We start from the raw sequence: 15,957 nt of genomic DNA on the forward strand, positions 1-15,957 counted from the left end.
AGCTCACTTTAGCAAAATTCTGCAGTAAGAAGAATTTTTAAACTACAAGTTTTGAACTTTACTAACTGATGCTATATGATAAATTGTGTAACACGGTTTGGTCGTGAAAAACATCTCCAACAAGTTATCGCAGCTCAGGCTGTTCAATCATGCAGTTCACAGCAGAATCAGCATGACTGACGAGGACGCTGACCTTGGAGTGGGTCTATGTAGGTCACACTGTGGGGGGGTGCGCATCATTGGGCCAAGCTTGTTCAGGTGTTCCTGTCCTGTTGCCACAGGTGTATGAAATCAAGCACCTGGCCATGCAGTCTGCAAACAACAGAGAGCTCTCCGAGTTTGAGCGTGATACGATAATAAGACGCAATAAGTCAGTTTGTGAGATTTCTTTGCTCCTGGATATTCAGCTCTAAGTGGAAACATTCAAGCACATAAGAGTGGGGTCGCCGAGTGCTGAAGCACATAGTGCGTAAAAGTCACTAACACTCTGCTGACTCAGTAATTACACAGTTCCAAACATCCTTTGGCTCTGCCATCAGCACAAAAGCTGTCCACTGGGAGCGTCATGGTTTCCATGGCCCAGCAGCTCCTGTAGGTGTTTGTGTGTAGGTGGCCCAGCGCTTTGTCCATATAGAGTTTTAAAGCATGACCTCGCTCAAAAATTGCAAAGCAAATGAGAATGTGTTAACGATATTCTGCGCTCACAGTCCACTGACCTGGTGTGTGGCGAGTTCACTCATCCACAATAGAGAAAATGCTTCATGTTTGTCTTTGTGCTCGATGCTCTCAGACAGACATTTGAGCATTTCTGTAAATGTGGCTACATTTCTGTGTGCGTATACGATCCATGTTTCATGGCATCGTTGTGCAGCCTGTAAATGTGGCCCAGTGTTCACAGGCTTTAATCATCTAGCACTGACTGTTACTCTGTTGAATTTATCTGGTCTTAGTGGCGCATCTTAGTCTCTGTCCTCTGTCGTGTGGCCACAGCTTGTGTGAGTACGAGCACAGCTGCACATAAATGACAGTATGGTTGCAGTTTCTCCTTTTTTATTTTGGTTTTTAGTTGAGTTTGATGGAATACCAAAGTGACGTCAAATGTCCCGCTGTCAGAGTCGGTTGCCCGTACAGTTCATATGCTGTGCACCCCCCCTCTCTCATCATCCTCATTTCAAACTATAGCGGACTCTGGTTTTCTGCAAAGCGCTCTAAAAGCTGATACCAATGTACTGCAGTTAGACTATTGAAGGACGCAAAAAGGGCGTCAGCACCGAACTTGTTAAGGTGGCCAGAAACTTGACACTAAATGAACACTAATGTGGCTTTAAGGCACAGTATGTGTACACGTGTGCTTATAAAACAGCACACGGATTTCCATCACGTGTCATCTGTGAATGTTAATATGAATAAATGAAGCTACTCTGGCATTATTAAACAGCGTGTTATGAAGGCGCTGGTTACATTTGCCAAAGCTATGCTTGAATAACATGAAGTCAACTGATTACACGAACCAGTAAGAACGATCCAAAGTGGAAATCTCTCACCCCACCAGGTACAATAAAATCAATAGTGTCACAAAGATGATAATCAAGCAGCGTTTTCACCCCCTCGTTGTCCCAAGAGGCCTAATCAGGTACTGAACTGTAATAAAATGAATAATTCAAATTCTCTGCATCAGTGGACACGAAGCAAAATCTATATCGCAGAAAAAAGTCTTCCAGGTGACTTTCAAATAGAAAATAGAAGACTGAGTGATTAGAGTTCACTTTACTGGTTATAGCGAGTCACAGAGAGGAAAAGAAAATGTAAACTGAGCTTTGACTGACAGGCTGGGATTGTAAGCATACAGAAGAATAGACATTACTGAGATTGTTTAACAGGTGATAAAATGGTCATACGCTTTAGCCTGCCACTGACAGGTGGAGCTAATCGTGAGACAGTGGCAGGTACGCCGATCACACACGCTGTAGTCAGGGACAGATTTTCAAATTACAGCACTTTTTACTGAATATTAAAAGCTATTAAAGGTGTTAGCGCTTACATATTTCTGACACGTTAACGCAGATACTGTGCAAGTGAATATTTTCTCATTCCTGCCCGGCTCTGGAGACAGATAAGCTTTGGTGTCAGCTCACACCAGCATTTTAAAGTCTGCATAATTGTGTGTGTAAATCTATTCCCTTTTCTAATCACAGATTCGTGTGTGTGTGTGTGTGTGTGTGTGTGTGTGTGTGTGTGTGTGTGTGTGTGTGTGTGTGTGTGTGTGAGACTTGGGTCAAGGTGAAAGTGCTAAGCAGCAGTTATGGTTGACATTAGTGTATGTTGATACACAGCAAATCCAGCATGTCCAAATTAACACTGTAAGACTTGATTTCACCACTATTAAAGTGTCTATATGGGTCCACACCAGAGAGTGTTAATTTAACTCTTTTTGGAGAGTTGGTACGTTAACTCTGATTCAGTGTTAAACACCAAATCTGTCTGGAGTTGATAATTTAACACTTACTAATGCTAACTAGGTGTTAAGAGTTTATATATTAACTCTCAAAGACTATTTTAGTTTAACTACGTAAGAGTTATCTTCTAATTCATTCTAAAAAGCGGGAATTTTCCTGTTCTGAACTTCTAGAAATTTCTTTTGGAAATAAACATTTACTAAAAAGACGCAATGGTTTTTGAAAAACATTTATTCTGAACTTTGCACCACAATTTCAAAACATTTTCTGAAAGATGTAACAGTGTACATGTTCTCACTTTCATTAGAATTTTGTTTATCAAAAGGTCTGACATGGTAAATGCAAATAACAGCATTCTCATCACTTATTTCTTCAATACAATATGCATGTCCTTCATTCATCACTTTGTGGAACTTCAACGCACTTCTGCTCTCCCCCATATTCCATCTTCACAAGCATATCCTATGTGGAGATTGAATAAAAATTAGTTGACACTAATTAATGGCACAAATAATCCAGTAATCAATTGCAGCACAGTAAAAAAAAAGGAATCCTCTTTGAGCCATTACTTGTGTAAAGTACTTTCCCAAAAGACAAGGAGACAGACAACAGGTAATACTGAACTAAATGTAAAACCTCAACCTTTTTCATTTTTACCTAAACCGTGTGCACAAAACTCTGGAGGGATCTATGCTAACGTAGAACCCAGTCAGGACGTCAGCTACTGCTGTTTGCTCGTTTTTTTATGGGCGATCGTTTTCAGGCTTCAAGTAGCACCATTATACCAACATTTCACATTCTAGACATTGTTCTATTTGTATTTGGCCAAAGGTTTGACTGAAAATTCACATGCAAGCTTTTTTTCAAGGCTGTGGTATTTGCCTGCAAACAATACCTTTCAGCTAGCTAAAACAGATTATTATGCTATCACCGAGCAACATGGCTAATGCCTTTCACACAGCTTTGTCTCAACTCCAAAGAGCCACAGAAGTAAAAGCTCAAAATAATAATTGAAACAATCTTTGAAAAAATGACTTACCAAGCATGGCAAACAACTCAAATATGTAGAGCAAAATGTTCTGAAACGGCTTCACTTCAGCTTTGATTGGAGCCTATGGTGCTGGGGGCGGAGTCTGTGAATTTACTCTATTGGTGTCATAGCCCCTGTAGGAGTTCAGAGTTAACAGGTCAAGAGTTAATGTTTCCATTGTAACACCTCCAGATTTGACATAGAAACACTCATTTTTAACACTTGATTTTAACTACTATCATTTTACACCTCAGAGTTACATTAAAAGAATGTGACTCTGCTTAGAGTAAAATTAACTCTACTTTTGCAAGAAGACTACTAACACCAAAACATTTAACACTTTTGAATTTGCTGTGTAGGGAATAAATGTAAGCCAGTATAACGTGCTGTGATGGAGCCATCACTATGTGTGTGCATCCACGTGTTCTTCAAATGCAAATCTTTGTTTTTTTAACGACACAATTCTAATTTTCTATCAAACACAGAACCATATGCCTAATACTCCCTCGCAGCCTCTTCACACTTGGAAAAACAGCTTTGCCATCCCAAAGCTGTTTTCCAAAATGCCCCTTCTGGGGCATCGTGGGGTCTCTGTGACCACAGCATTTGTGAGTGGATGCCTTGGTTTCTCTTCGTTGCCAGTTGGACCCTTAGGATGCAGAATCAGCTGGAAATCTAGTGAGTTTGGAAGCCGTTGACCTGCTTGGACATCAGAGTGCTATTGCCAGTGCAACCTACTTGGTTTGCAGAAATGTTTAAGTGTGTAATAAGTGTCAGTGCAAAATCCACATAAATGCTGCAGCCTTTTTACCAAAGAACAGACAGGACGACTGCCTAAAGCAAACTGTCCTGTTTTTGACAGATTAGCAAAGTAACACACTCGACAACCTAGATAATTTACTGATAATCATATTGAGCCAGATTTTTCCACGAGGACGTGAGAAAGAAGCAGTGCCATATGATATAGTAACTAGGCCCACATCAGTCTTCTTTGTTGGTATGATTAATTGATATGTGGAAGTGATGGAGGAGCCAATTACTCTCCAATGTGACTAATTAATCGCAGCCTAGCAACGATGAAACAAACATCAATCCCAGATTTCCTGAAGTGTTTCTGAAATGTTTCTCATACCAGAAGAATTTCTATAACAGTCATTGCCTTTCATGTTTACCAGACCTATAGGAAGAGAGGAATGACATATCATCCAACCAAACAATGGCACAAAATACTGTAAGTGGACATCAGGACATTACACATACAGTCCATGATTGCTAAGCTTTTTATTCCAAAATGATGAGTCCTGATAGTCGGCTATTCCAGCCTCCACTTTCTCCACAGCAACACAGACATAAAAGCAACCTAAGATTTCCTGCAAGACTTTGTGGCCATCATCATGATAGTCATTTCCAAATCCATCACAGCAACTGCATCATCACTCTCTCTTATCAATTTCTCCCCTTTCTCAAGAGAGAGTAATAACGAATGAAAAATCCACGTCGCTCTTGAAGTGGCTCTGCTACCTGGGAAAACAAATGCATAAATGTTGAGCTGCAGCAGAATATGTGAATGTGCACTCCTGTATAGGCTGAAAGGGAACATCTGTAAGAAAAGAGACAAAGTCTTCAGTGCCTTTAGAGCGACTCGCTGACAAGCGGTGCAGTTGAGAGATATAGGAAGTCAATTGGCTCGGTAATTCAGCTGTGAGCTAATGAGAATGAATGTTTGCCTTTATAGCCTCTCTCCCTCACGCTTCTCACTGGCCTCCACTGATAGCCTTGACTATATTTATCTTCTCACAGTGACACCTTTGAACATGGCCTAAAATAAAGTATAAATAGAATAAACGCAGGAGGGGGAAAAAAAACCTTTCACAGGAAACAAACACTAAGGAGTGATGTTCCTGAAATGTCCTTGTCTCTGCAGAGGAAAGGAAGAAGGAGAAAAAGATAGCGTGTGATGGAGGAAGCGATAAGATGGGCACATCGGATCAGTTTAAATGTTCAGTGTATTCATGAAAGAGGACACTAGTGATAAGAGAGGCAACAGTTAAACCACTTCACTATGAGGAGATAGCGACTGTAAATATACCGACACCTACAGCATCCTCTTATCTCTCTATGAACAAAGTAAAGAAATTCACCCAAAGGTTATAGACTTACTTCACTCAAAATACACACTTTGAATAGCTAATGTGTTACAGCTGAATAGACTTATTACAAGGAATTAACCTTTATGACACGAAAGGAGTAATGAAGCAGGTGGTGCCGCGACCTGATAAGTATTATTAGTTTTGTCTGAATCTGGACAAAAACAGGATCAAATCTTTATGATCCGGATGATGGAAAACACAAAATGTATCGCTGCTCATGAATTATGGTCAAACTGTTGATGATTAACTGGCCATTAAAGCCAATAACTTGACTTGTCACAGCAGGAAAGAACCACTTTGTTACTAATCACATTAAAAGTAATGGCATCAGAAGGCCATGACAGTGTGACAGTTAGTGTGAATGCATGACACGGGAAAAGCAGCCAAATAAAATCCAGCGATCATTAATTTCATTAATTACACCGATGCCTTCCCTACAGTGACATGTCAAAATATCTGCTTTAAAGGGCTCGTTACTCAATACACGTTCAGACAGACCTGCTGTGTTAATGCTTGTTCGTTCATTTCAATGCATCACAGTGGAGATGGCGACACAGAGGACACAGACTTGAAAAGGTAAAACAATGCGGGTCTGCAGCAGCGCAGTTTTTTGTGTCTAAGCTTTTGTGTTTTTGTGGTTTGTTTTTGCAATCTTGTTGATCTGCACGCCCGCTGAGACGCGTTAAGGTAGAGCTTAATATTTTTACTTTTAATAGTTGTTTCAGTAGTTGTTGCTGAAACGAGTTTCTACTGTATGAATCATTTTTGGTCATGTCACTTGGTTTTCCTCCTTTCTGAGATAACCTGTGTGAAAAAAACTCAGACGGTGTTTTTACTTCAAAACTGGGAAAAATTCAAAATTCAAAATTAGGTGATAAGCAGGTTGGACCAAACACACCTGACACTCTCACCTTTTTTAGGTTTCATTTATGGAAATCACATTTTTTTCTTCTTATATTTATTGTTTGTCTTTTGCACTGAATGAAACTGGAGCCTCGTTGTCTCGTCACTCTCTGTATACTGTATATAGCAGAGATGACAATAAAGTTACTTTGACTTTGAACTGTCATCTGATTCTACAGGAAAACATCATAGGAACATTTCAAAAAGTACAGCAAAGTATCTAAAAAAGTTTTTTAAATGGTGTCAGATGTGACTTTGCTTGATAAATATGCCTGTGAAGGTTCTCAGTCATCCAGGTCATCATAGTCTAAGGAGCTTGGAAAGAAAACCGTCTGGACTTCTTTAAGTTTCTTGAAGACGTTTCAACCAAGAAGCTTCTTCAGTTCTAAGGTCAAACGGTGGAGAGTTCCAGATTTAAGCCCTGTGGGAGTTTCCCTCCCCAAGAGCAACAATGGACCTCCTAATGACACGAGCCAAGGTGTGAAACTGGGTGTGGGTCCCAATCACCCAGGGTTTCGGGTGAGCTCACTGTGAAACCTGGCCCCACCCTATCATGTGATTTCCTGAGGTCAGATGGCCCAGGATGTGAGTGGGCGTTAAGGCGTCTGGGAAGGATCTCAAAGCTGGATTATAGATGGCAGAGAGTTGGTGTTGTAAGCCCCACCTCCGTTCAAAGATGATCGCTCACAGTGGACATAGATGCTTCTTTTACTCCTCTTTCAAACCATCTGTCCTCTCTGTCCACGATGTGAACACTCCACTGTGAGTCTCGGGAAAATAAATGAAGATAAAAATATTAAGAAATTCTGCGCTGGTGATAGAGCAGAACTTCAGGCCCAGCAGACGCTGCATGAAACTAAATTATACTCGAAGTGAAACAACACTGGCCAGACAGTAGACCTACAAAATGAATGCAGTGAGCTTTTCTCTTGAGGGTGAAATATCTCATTTAGCAGTCTTTGTCGAGACAGGGGCCAATCAATAACTACTATGATGTATCAGCGCTGTGACGCTGAGGCTGAGGCAAGTAATATATGGATTAACATCTTTCTGTCCTACGAGACCTGCGAGACCTGGCATTTATCTCTTTGTCTGAATGGCCAGAGACACATTGCAGGGACTTCCTCCTGCCCTATTACCACTTTTATTAAAATCAGCTCTGGGATATACAGCAAAGACGCCGGAGAATTTCTAAGCCATCTATCTATCTTTACAATTCTGCGTCTCCTGCTTCCACCGCCTCTGTCTGTGCTGGTGGCATCAGCAGGGTGATGGATGACATTGCCCAGCAGGGATTCAGCAGGCGGTATTATCACCGAACAGGTATTAGCATGGAGCCCCACAGTCCCTTCTCAGCGCATCGATTTGGGCTGCTGCCTGACCCTAACCTCCTAAATGGGCCTTCAGACTGGAGCAACAGAGCCATGTTACAAGCCCTGGGGATAAACTTTGGCTGGGCGACGGTCCTTTATCATTCTTATTCATCCATAGCTGCAGTCCTCCCTCGCTTCTGCTCTCGCTGAGCTTCTTCTGAGTCTTTGTGCCTCTCTCATTTCCTCGTTTAACTGCAATTGTCATTACAGATTTGTACGCGTGCCATTTAAAATAGTCTTTTAAAATACTGAAAAAAATAACTTGTGCTGTTATTGCAAAACAGAAAAATACCTTTCTGTTTGAGTTGATCCCAGTTTAGACTGTAGAAAACACTGATTTTACCCCATTTTCTTTTTAACACAAATTACGAGTCCTTTTGTTTTAATGTTTATATATTTGGCTATAAAACGCATGATGGCCACTATCCCAAATTTCTTCCCTCTCTTTGGCACGGGCAATAAAAATATGATGGCTATTTTAAGTTTTTTATGCACACAGACATTAGCAAAAGCACTGCAGCATTATTTTCAGTGCCGCTGTATCGATAGTGCTCCTGTTTCTAAGGTGATTAGAGAATTAGGAATCCCCAACATCATTTGCGAGCAGTATGGTTCTATTCACTGTTGACAAGCATGACCCTGTAATCCACTAATTATTTTGGCTGGGAGTGAAAAGACTCAAACTGCATGTGGCAAAACATGAAGCTTAGCAAAAGTTCAATCTTCTTTTATTTGTACGCTTCCCATCCCATCCTTCCCATTTTGTATATTAAAAATATACATTATTATATTAGTATAGAAGTATTAGTATATTAAAAATATACAAAAGTATTTTAAAAATTGTATATTTGTATATTAAAAATATACGTCCCTCACTCACACCACACAGTACCGCTATACTTGTTTATGCCCGACAATATTTTCACGGACCGGCCTTTAAGGTGTCGCGGATAAATACAACAACATAAAACTAGTACCGGTACCGAAAAAAAGAAGATTTATTCATAACACACGTGAAAAGACCCAGGAAAACAGAGTAAACGATAAAAACGATAACAAAATAACGCTGAAAACCGATAAAAACCCTGAAAACCATACATTTCACACCTGAGCCTCAACTCTCGCGGCCCGGTACCAAACGACTCACGGACCGGTACCGGTCCGAGGCCCGGGGGTTGGGACCGCTGACCTTGAGGGTCTGAAAGGCGCCTATAAATAAAATGTATTATTATTATAATTACTTTAGTATATTAGTATAGAAGTATTAGTATATTAAAAATATACAAAAACACATAAAAAGAATATCATGTATAAAAAGCTCGCTGTCTGTGAAGTTGTAAAACGTAACCAAGGTTGCTAATTAGTACACATAAACCGTTTGAATTATGATTGATAAGTGAGAATATGAACTGAATATGAAAACACGAGATAAAGGTTGCAGGTTTGGAAACATCACTGGAACAACACTCAGCATGGGAATATGTGAAAATGTATTCATATGCTGTCCTGTGCATTAGGAGTGCCCGTAATACTCTAACCATCACTAGCAGCACGTCCCAGGGGATGTCATGATCAGGCTGTGTGCAGGCAGGAGCGGACCCAAACGCAAACTCACGGGAAAACAGGACTGAACTCAAAATACAGCTTTATTGCTGACAGAGGATAAAGGCGATACAAAATAACATGAAACTAAACTGGGAAGTACTAAGGAACTGACTCACGAGGAAACACACGGAGGGGCACACAGTCACGAGGGAGAACGCGACACTGAACTGAGGGAGACGTGGACATAAATGCACAGAGGGTAAACGAGGGAAGTGGGAGCACACGGGGAACACAGCTGACACAGATAATCGTAACAAGACAGGGCAGGAGTGAACACAACATGACGCATACTTAGGAGAGACTGTCAAAGTAAAACAGGAAGTACACAGAGGTTCAGACAGGAGGAGAGAGAGCACGGGGAGAGCACGGACATAACGGGCTGGGGAAAACATGGAATAAAACACAAGGAGGGGAAACGAGGGCTCACAGATAGACAGAGGGGCACACAGGGGGTTACTGAATAAGGAACATCTTAACTAAACAACCTCGGAACCAAGGCATAAATAACAAAATACAAGAACACACGAAAACTAAGAATACTGGGCCAACATGGCCCAGGACCATGACAGGGGAAGCTTCACTTCAACACACAACATAAATTAGTAGAACGAAGCCCAAATAATCTCCTGTAGCACTTTTAATGATACATGGCCATGATAATCAGTTATGAAAACCCTGTTGTCAAAAAAGAAAACACACATTTGGAGTTTCCCTTTAGAGAAGCATCAGAAAACAGCATCCACGGCACCAACGCTTCTTTGGTTTTTCTACATCGAGAACATTAAATCGGTGCAGTTTCTCTATTTTCTATGATACTTGTGATGGTCGCACTCGTTTTATGTACTTTTCTATTTGCAAACGCACACATTTACTCTAACTATGCATTTACCTCAATTCATTTCTTACTTTTGTGTTTGTGACTAATCCTTGTTTGTTTTACGGTTCCTTTCCTGCCATCATCCCTGGGAGTTTCCAGTGGGGGTGATTGGACTGCACCACCAGTTCCCGCTGAACGGGGAACAGGAAGTACTTTCTTTAGTCAAACTAGCTTTTGTATTAAACTAAATATCTAAATTCAAAGTTTAGTGTTTCTTTTGATTTTCTCTTTTTGGTGTTCAGTTTATTAACAAACTGGACTGTGTTGTTCTGTCGTGGTTCGTGATTGTTCTGTGTTTAGCTACCCCTGTTGTGTCACCTTTATGTGTCATTTCCTGTTTGGGTCAGTTGGTTTGCTCGGTCTTGTTTCTTTGTGTCCTTTATGAGCTCGACATTTATCCTTTTTTGTAAATATAACTTTTTGGGTCAAATAAAGAAAAATGCTTTTCAGCTCGGTGCATCACAACACTGATGGTCAAATTATTGTGAACCACACATTTTCTAATTTGCATGCATGTACATGTCATTTTAGGGAGTTATTTTTGTGTGTATGTTAAGAAAAACTGCTTCACTGCAGTTTGAATGAACGTTTCTATGAAGAATGTCCTGAAATACAATTAAAATCATCATTAACATTAATTGGTGCTAAAAAGTGAATAAAAGTGGTCACGTCCTAGTGGGTAAAACGCAACATACAGTTTCACTTGATTGATTCCCAGATTTTGCATCATAACATGCTTTTGGGAAACAGCAGGTCTCTTCCATAAATCTGTATTTTTTAAGTTCACAACCAAATACCAAAATATTACTAGACATGCAAAAAGACACTTCTAAATCCTTCAGCAGAGCATACTCCACATATGACCCAGCTAGAAGAAAAACAATAAAAAGCCCTGAGCCATTCCTCTTTCCTTAATTTTCCTTTTAGGAAAATTGGAAATATCTGCAGAACTGTCTTTGAAACATGCAAACTTAAAAATTCTTCTTTTGTCTTCTATCCATTAATCCAGGGGTGGGGAACTCCAGGCCTTGAAGGCCGGTGTCCTGCAGGTTTTAGATATTACCCTCAGATATTACACCTGAATAAAACGATTAGTTCATTCCCAGGCCTCTGGAGAACTTCAACACATGTTGAGGAGGTCATTTAGCCATTTAAATCAGCTGTGTTGGATCAAGGACACATCTAAAACCTGCAGGACACCGGCATTGGGCATATTCCAGCTGTCATGGGACATGAGACAGACTACACCCTGGACAGGGTGTCCTCTTCTCCAGTTTTCTCAGATTGTTTAAAAACACGCTGCACAACATGCTGAGATATGGCACGTTTAATAGCTCTTTGGGAATCACCTTGTTGATGCAACAAAACGATTTTACATCCGTCAGTCTTTGACATCTTTGATATTTTTCATAGATTCACATAAATAAATGTGTTGAACTCGTGTGTTTTTGCAACAGGCTGCTAGCACAAAGTGCCTGAAGATACTATTTAAAATGTAACCTTTGCTAAGCTGTCTGAGTCAGATGCCTTTTTTCACGCTTGAATAACCCATAGGTCAGGATTAAGTGGCTCAAAAAACAAAAAACACAGTCCTCTGAAAATTTAAAGGATCTTTAGAAAGTCTCGACACCTGTTGTTCAGAACCACTTTAGACAAATTACGAGGATGTCTGGCCATTTGGAAGCAAAATGTAAAGAAATGAGAGGCTGCTTAAGACTTCTGCACAGTACTACCCAATCTACCCAATGTTCACTCACACTACTGCACGATACTGACAAGTACAACCTAATGGTAACTGTTGTTATTAAAAGAAAAGCATGTCTTTGTATCCTGCATTTATTGCAAACATTTGTGGGTGTGCATCAGTGTTTGTGCCAGTGCACGTGTTGGTGTGTGCGTCAGTGTTTGTGCGAGTGCACGTGTTGGTGTGTGCGTCAGTGTTTGTGCGAGTGCACGTGTTGGTGTGTGTGTCAGTGTTTGTGCGAGTGCATGTGTTGATGCGTGTGTCAGTGTTTGTGCGAGTGCACATGTTGGTGCGTGTGTCAGTGTTTGTGCAAGTGTACGTGTTGGTGCGTGTGTCAGTGTTTGTGCAAGTGTACGTGTTGGCGTGTGTGTTTGTGCGAGTGCATGTGCTGGTGTGTGCGTCAGTGTTTGTGCGAGTGCATGTGCTGGTGTGTGTGTCAGTGTTTGTGCGAGTGCACGTGTTGGCGTGTGTGTTTGTGCAAGTGCATGTGTTGATGCGTGTGTCAGTGTTTGTGCGAGTGCACATGTTGGTGTGTGCGTCAGTGTTTGTGCGAGTGCACGTGCTGGTGTGTGCGTCAGTGTTTGTGCGAGTGCATGTGCTGGTGTGTGCGTCAGTGTTTGTGCGCGTGCATGTGTTGGCGTGTGCGTCAGTGTTTGTGCGAGTGCATGTGCTGGTGTGTGCGTCAGTGTTTGTGCCAGTGCATGTGTTGGCGTGTGCGTCAGTGTTTGTGCGAGTGCACGTGTTGGCGTGTGTGTTTGTGCGAGTGCATGTGCTGGTGTGTGCATCAGTGTTTGTGCGAGTGCACGTGTTGGTGCGTGTGTCAGTGTTTGTGCGAGTGCACGTGTTGGTGTGTGCGTCAGTGTTTGTGCGAGTGCACGTGTTGGTGCGTGTGTCAGTGTTTGTGCGAGTGCACGTGTTGGTGCGTGTGTCAGTGTTTGTGCGAGTGTACGTGTTGGCGTGTGTGTTTGTGCGAGTGCATGTGCTGGCGTGTGCGTCAGTGTTTGTGCGAGTGCATGTGTTGGCGTGTGCGTCAGTGTTTGTGCGAGTGCATGTGCTGGTGTGTGCGTCAGTGTTTGTGCGAGTGCATGTGCTGGTGTGTGCGTCAGTGTTTGTGCGAGTGCATGTGCTGGTGTGTGCGTCAGTGTTTGTGCGAGTGCACGTGTTGGTGTGTGCGTCAGTGTTTGTGCGAGTGCATGTGCTGGCGTGTGCGTCAGTGTTTGTGCGAGTGCACGTGTTGGTGTGTGCGTCAGTGTTTGTGCGAGTGCACGTGTTGGTGCGTGTGTCAGTGTTTGTGCGAGTGTACGTGTTGGCGTGTGTGTTTGTGCGAGTGCATGTGCTGGTGTGCGCGTCAGTGTTTGTGCGAGTGCACGTGCTGGTGTGTGCGTCAGTGTTTGTGCGAGTGCATGTGCTGGTGTGTGTGTCAGTGTTTGTGCGAGTGCATGTGTTGCTGCGTGTGCGTCAGGGTTTGGCTCGTATTGCTCGGCACAGCAGGTGAAATCTAAAAGACTTTCTTGAGATCTCTGTGGATTTGTTCTTAAACTGATGTGATTTAAAGTCAGACCTCGTCATCTCATCTTATCACCTTACTCTGCTGCTAATGATGCCACATGGGGAGAAGCACAGATAAACAAAGGTTTGTTGTTTTCAGACAACAGAAACAAGCAGCAGTCTCACATTTTAAAAGGAACAATCTATTTCCCTCCTACTCAACAGGAGAACATTGAACCTACACCCACTCTGTCTCTCATGCACACACACAGACACACAGATGCCTGTAGTATGTCAATATTACTAGTAGTGCTAGAAACAGTGATACCTAATGTGACTAATTCTAATCACTCTTTAATTTCCATTGCTGTCTATTGTTCCACGTTGAATGCCAAAGCAAAGGGTGGTGAGGAGGGATTAATTAATTTAGATCCAGCCCATAAATAAAGTGAGAACACCGAAGATATGAACCAGCAAATTTGCACACGGAGAAGTGAGCAAAGATAAGGCGTCAAACCTACCGACCGTCTCCAATTGGATTTTTCATTTAATCCTTTTGAATGTGGAGAAAGAGCATAATTATGAAAAGACAATGCTCTTTCTTCTAGAAACTGAACACTTCCAATTCCAACTTTCATTTTCTCACTTTGAAAATTCCAAACAAAACAGCCATGTAATTGAAAGTAAAGCAGCATGTTGGTTTGGCCCTGCTCAAATCCTTCTTTCTGACGACTACACAAATCCCAAACTCACTGAGCCTTTCACAAACATGAAGAAACACATACAAATACATAAACACACAACGACTTAATTGGTTTTGTGCACAGTTCAATTTATTTGTTTTTTATTGCACCAAATCACAGCCAAAGTCATCTTAGGGCACTTTACATGATGGGGTCGAGATCTCACAATATTAAAGAGTAAAACCCAAATACTGTTAAGTACTTATAAAACTTATGAGCGTGGATCAGCAACAACAACAATAAAGGGCTATTCTATTCTATTCTATTCTATTCTATTCTATTCTATTCTATTCTATTTCTCCACCAATGAAAATTAAATGAATGGCTAAATTTAATCTGACAGATGTCCACTTGACTACTGGATGGTTCCCCGTCCCATTCTCACTCTTGCACATGTGCATCTGCAGTTTCACGATCTCAACCTCACAGAAACTTGAAACAGAAGGATTGAAATTCTCCATGACTGGTCCATCAGTTATACTGTTGTTCTGATTGTAGTGATGAACTACACACCCTGTATCCAACAGTTGATTTGTTTGCAGTTTTTCATAGAGTTTAGGCCTTAGTCGCACAGAGACCGGTCTGCAATCCACTGGCAACCACCAGTCACTAGAGACAAACGTCCATGACCCCATTCCCCAACTTGGTGGATTAGTGACCGTTGCTCTTTGTCAGTATAAATGACTTCTAAACCCCGAGTCATACAGCCCTAAAGATTGGTCAGCAACTTCCAGTTGCAAATATTTTGATCGCCTAATTACCTATTTTCTCTCTTGCAAAGTAGTCGCTGGGGGAAAAAAGGTATTCTCCAACCAGCTGGCAAGTGGTTACTGGAGGCTGCAGGTACTCGGTAGATGAAACTGGACAACAACCTTCTTGCAATGGCTTTGGTCAGCACCGGATTGCTGTGGTTCTTCATATTTTGCTCTGATTTGTCTACACAGACTTATGAACTACCCTCAGAACATTAATGAAACTGTGGAAATTGAGCTGTTTGCATCTTTTTTTGTACTGGTTGCAGTGGAAAGGCAAAACTTTCACTTTAAAAGGCAAACATGCTCCATTTAAAGGGGTGTTTTCAAATTTCACCAGTGCTTGGCCACTACTTTGAATGCAGACTGATTCAGTTTAAAAATTAATTTTTGACAACATCAACCAAGCATTTCAACAACAGTTTTTGTAGAGTGACTGTTGATATGTATTTTTTATATGAACCACTGTTTTATTCATATCTTTTTTTATGTTTATTGACTCTTTGCAAAGGCAGCTTCTATGAACGCGCTTGAGCGCACATCACATTTCCCTAACGGGACAATAAAGTATATTATATTGTATCTGTCAGGTGAAATGCAGGCGACTGCAGCAAACTTTGAACAACCAAAGCAAAGGACACTCTGTGGCTGGTTTCACCTGGCCACAGCTAGTGTCAACTATTGCCAACCGGCAATCTTAAAGGACTCATAATGGCCAGTTTTCATAAAGTTATTGTACAAAAAAATTTAATAAATAAACAAAAACAATCAGCTCAAGAAATTAGTTACCAGCTGAAAGGAAATCATTATTTTCCCAGTTGATGTGTTCATACAAA

The sequence above is a fragment of the Simochromis diagramma genome, unplaced genomic scaffold, assembly GCF_900408965.1.
Source record: "Simochromis diagramma unplaced genomic scaffold, fSimDia1.1 OVJJ01000293.1, whole genome shotgun sequence".
NCBI lineage: Eukaryota > Metazoa > Chordata > Actinopteri > Cichliformes > Cichlidae > Simochromis > Simochromis diagramma.